Source organism: Notolabrus celidotus, chromosome 3 (assembly GCF_009762535.1).
Source record: "Notolabrus celidotus isolate fNotCel1 chromosome 3, fNotCel1.pri, whole genome shotgun sequence".
In the NCBI taxonomy this organism is placed as follows: domain Eukaryota; kingdom Metazoa; phylum Chordata; class Actinopteri; order Labriformes; family Labridae; genus Notolabrus; species Notolabrus celidotus.
The window spans coordinates 21,044,149-21,048,834 of record NC_048274.1 but is presented as its reverse complement, the minus strand read 5'-3'; the positions used below and the strand labels follow the sequence as shown (position 1 = coordinate 21,048,834).

The window sequence follows — 4,686 nt, the reverse complement described above, 5'->3', positions numbered from 1 at the left end:
CAACATAGCTGTTCTGGCAGGTTTTCTTTTGTATGAAGATACCTAACTTGACTTAAAGAGTTCATTGTGCCTTTATAAATGTGTTCAAAATTAAGGCAGTTTTGTTTTGGCAGTTGTAAGAACTGGAGCTTCTGTGAGGCTATTTAAAATCTCTAAAGCTTACTTGAAGTCTTTATCCCACTTATGCACAAATGGCTCTTAATGGTGGTAACAGAGTTATCTGTTTCTTTTTTCTCTTGATTTACAGCCGATATGGAGCCCTGAAGAGACTTATTTCCAAAACAGTAAACAAAAGCCAAGGAACAAAACGAATCTCTGTGATCTGCAAGATACAATTGATCAAGGTAGGTTACAACAAGGCAGCCCAGCTGACTTAAAAGCAAAGAAAGCCTATGTGTTTCCTTCTGTAGTCTGTAGTTTAAAAAGCTGCTGTCATTTGTTTTTCCAAAACTAGTGACATTGTCAAGGTAAACCAAATGTTTCAATTTGTTTATTTCACTAACACTTCACATTGAAATGTGGAGAATGCTCCTGTTGTGGGAGCAGTGCATCTAGTCTTGGTTTTAATCATTGGCCTTGAATGCAGCCTCTTGAAAGTAAGTCAACTCCTCCCCAGGTCCAGCCCCTTAATTAGCTGAACCAGATATAAAGCACCTGTGGCAACATGGGTGCCTCTTTGTCTTGTCTGCCTGCTGGTTGCCACATGCTCCTTGCACTGAGGTAGGTTAAACATTCAAAATAATTATTCCCACATTGTTTTAAGTAATTTTGCATTTACTTGAAATTAAATAAAGTCTGGGTAGCTGTCCCCATTTGTCATTGTAATAGTGAAGCCAGTTAACTGGTAAGTCAGGCAACTTGAGGGTTGATTGCATATTTAATAAATGGTTATAAAAAAAAGTTTTAATATGTATTGAATTATTTTTTGTATTTCAGACCTTTATCGGCTGCTGTTTTGCCTGTATTGAACATTTTCCCTACTTGACTGTTTTGCCTGTGATTTAATTTGTCTCGATTCAGTTGTTGAACCCGTGTTGCCTTTTTACTTAAGGTGTTTATTTATTTCCTTGAGTGAAATTCCCCAGGTGGCGTTGTCGGGTCAATTAGATTTTTGTTTCTTCATTATTTTATGTCAAACCTTTAGTTTCCCCCCTCCACCTTGCCACACTCCACAAATTCCTTCCTGCAGAGTTCAATCTGATCAAATCCTGCAGTACAGATGTTGTCCTTGCCACAAACATTCAAGATTTTATCGTGCAGATAATTTCTGAGTTAATGTCTGTTGAGCACTTTCTACTATTGAGACAAAAAAAGCACCTTTAGCACAAGCCAGAACATAGTATTCTAACCTAAAACATCAAAGAGATGTGATGATTTTTTTTCAGTAAATCCAAAATTCTTTGAAATCATCAAGTTCATCTAATTCAATCTTCAAGGAATAAATCATATTCTCACAGAGGCCATGTTCTAGTGAAGTCACACTAAAAGTCGGCAGGTCAAATACTAACTTACTTCTGTGTCTATGGTCGTAAGTAAGTTGTATAACCAGCACACCAGTGACATTCAAAAAAGGAACCATCAAAGACTGTCAGCCATTCGTAAATTAAAAGGACTCTATGTCTCCCCCCTTCTCTTTCTGCTGCTATACCAAAACATGACTCAATCCATCCTCCTGTACTGTTCCACCTGCTTCTACAACATATTATCTGTAAAAAAAACAAGGCCAAACTCACACGCATAACCACCACAGCTTCTAAAATTGTCTGTCTCCCCACATCAAACCTCACAGACTTTAGCAACAGGGCCATCAGACTCATCGCAACCTCAATAGAACAGGACATCAGACATCCACCAAACACCCACCTCATCCCACTCCTCCCAGGACGCAGGTACAGAGCACTGAGGTGCAGAAGGGCACGCCTTGGCAGGAGCCTGATTCCTGCTGTCATAGAGAGCCTGAACAAAAGGCCTCGCTGAATGAGATGACTGTCTGAGTTTTGATGTCTTTGTGGATACTTTGTTGAGCTTACAGTGTATGTGTATGTGCTTGTGTTTGTCTATGTCTGTAGAGATGCAGAAAGGTACTGTGGAAAAGAATTTCCCCAAGGGGACAATTAAGTCTAAGTCTAAACATTGACAATTGTACTAATTGTTTGAATTCCATTAAAATCCAGAGAGACATAGGACTGATGAGGATCTATACACCAAACTTTTCAAAACCAGGTATCCTTCACTTGGATACGGGCAGTCAGACCACGGTCAGGAGATTCAGCAGTGCGCTTGCAACGGTTCCTCAACTTGAAAGGCATTATCTTCCACAGCTATGACAAAAAGGCAAGATTGTTCTGTCTGTACTCCTCTGCAAACGCAACAGCATCAACAATAAAACTTCCAGCGCTTCCTGCTTCCTCACCCGCGCCTACTAACGCCAGCGACATCAGATGTGACGTCACCAGGCCTCAACTACTCCCACAGCCTCTACTGGCATCATCGGCTCTCCCTGGTGGAGAGGTCGTATCAAACCCCTTTGCCTGCTCCCTCTGTGTCTGACTTTTCTCAAGCTATCACAGATTTCTCTACATCCCTGTGTTCACAGGCTGCACAAAATCTCCATGCACATACATCCTTTCAAAAGACTCTTATTAATCTCAGCCCACCATCAGTTCATTCTCAGAGCAACTCACATACCCAGTTAACTTAACACCATCGCTTACTTCTTACTTCTTACTCTTGTTTCTCTTCTCAGAAATTCAGACATTTGGTCCCAGACAATACGATCCACATCCCATACCAGTCCCATCATTTTCAGCTAGCTCCACAGCTAGTGAACCTCTTGCCTGATCTTCATGCACATGCAAAAATGTTTTTGATCTCCACTCCACTCTCCAACAGCACGTCGAATAAACTCAAGTCCCAAGTAGGTTTACGCAGTTGAAGTCATTCTCTTGGTTCTGACACTATAGCTTAAAGAACCATCTGATCGACACATATCACAAAAATACCAGTAAGTAACTGGGGTTCTGGGCACTCTCCTTTACAATTGCATTTCAGTTTCATTTTGCTTTCTTGCTATGGTTCTCGGCTACATGGAGTGGTACACTTCCTAATGCATCTATAGATGGAAAGGATGCATGCAGTACAATATTTGAGCTCTTTAAATCTTACCTAAGAATCAGTATAGCAGAATAAAGCTCTTTCACTAGAGCTACTAGTGCAGTGCATGCCTGTTCTGGTACAATGGAGAGTTCTGAGAAAGTCCCATGGCTGAAAAGGCAACAGTCTGTGCACTTACTTTCAAAGATCATCTCCCCTTCTCCTCTTACATCTCGATGCAGCTCAGTGAAGCTTGGATAAGGCTGAAACTTGCTTTAAATCCTTGTTTGAACACAAAGTGGTCCAGCTTTGTGTTCAAGCTGGTTGGGAAGTTAAATATAGCGAAACTCTAGAACTGACCAAGGTCAGAAGCCAGATCTATAATCTACCACATTCTGACTGAAGGGAAGGACAAAGAGCAGAGGACCATGCATGATTTTTAACAAGATTAATTCTACCAGGCAAAGGTTAAAAATTGATAAATGATTTAATATGTTAGTTCCAAATAAGATAGAAAAATATTCATGTATCAGTTTTCCATTTAATATTCACTCTTGTATCTGTTTATAGCAGCTAAATAAATAATGCATGCTATGGTTATCTTTAGATAAAGCATAGGTTAGGGCTACATCATTTGAGGGAGGCAGTTTTACAAGCTCAGATAGATTTTAGACATTAGGATATTGTAGGGCAGGTACAACATAGGCATGTGGGATTTGTGCCGAAGATAGCACAGCCTTCATGGGGCAAAGAAATGGAGTCTACTTGGAGTAATGTGGTTGTACAGAAGATACAGAGGCAGGTGAAGGCATCTAGATGCACAGCAGCAGTCTCTCTGGAAAAGTGGGGTCAGTTGATAAGTTTGGAAAGTGAAGAGAAGAAGAAACTTAGCTGGAGGGAAGGTGAGGTATGGAGGCAGTCAGAATTAAATACAAGCTCAGAGCAATGTTTTGCTTCCATTATCTCCCCAAAATCTCAGTAATAGGAAAGGCCAGGACCGAACATGCCCTCTGTGTTTGGGGATAGCGTAATTTTGGCACAGTGTGTGTCGGGGGTACAACAAGCCTTTCTTAAGGATGATACAGCTCCAGACTTAACCATGAGGAAACCAATGATAGCAAGAAAATAAACTTCACAATGTCCAATCCACAAAACAAGCTGCACTTATGATATTCAAGCCCCCCAAAACGCACACAAATCTGCAGGTCTGTGCAGTTTGTTCCAGTTTCCATTTTTTTGGATTGAGATGAGCTGTCAGCATCTCCACGCCCTGATACACCAAGCTCTGCCGTGCGCTCTCATCCTGAAATATATCGACATACAGTATATGATGAGGTGGATGGAGATTGAAAGTCCTTTTCAGTTTATTGTGGAGTCAATTCATGACAGACATGACTGAATTTCACAGTTTAAATACAGCCAACTTCCTGGAGTGTGCTAACAAAGAGCAGCTTGACTGATTTAACTGCTAATTATTTTAAAATTAGTTGAATCAGAGTTAAATAAACAGCCTTTATGTTCAGATATATTATTTCTGGGTCATCCAGAGGGTGATTTGTTTATTATGGCACTGTCACTGGGAACTGCACTGCT

The 4,686-nt window shown here is 40.6% G+C and overlaps 1 long non-coding RNA gene across 1 annotated transcript; it reads left to right on the top strand.

The window, feature by feature from the left end:
- The first annotated feature begins 617 nt into the window (after positions 1 to 617).
- On the top strand, positions 618 to 2,920 carry LOC117810972. The gene is made up of 2 exons (XR_004630895.1): positions 618 to 720; positions 2,747 to 2,920. It is a non-coding gene; the product is annotated as an uncharacterized LOC117810972 (long non-coding RNA).
- The last annotated feature ends 1,766 nt before the right edge of the window (positions 2,921 to 4,686 follow it).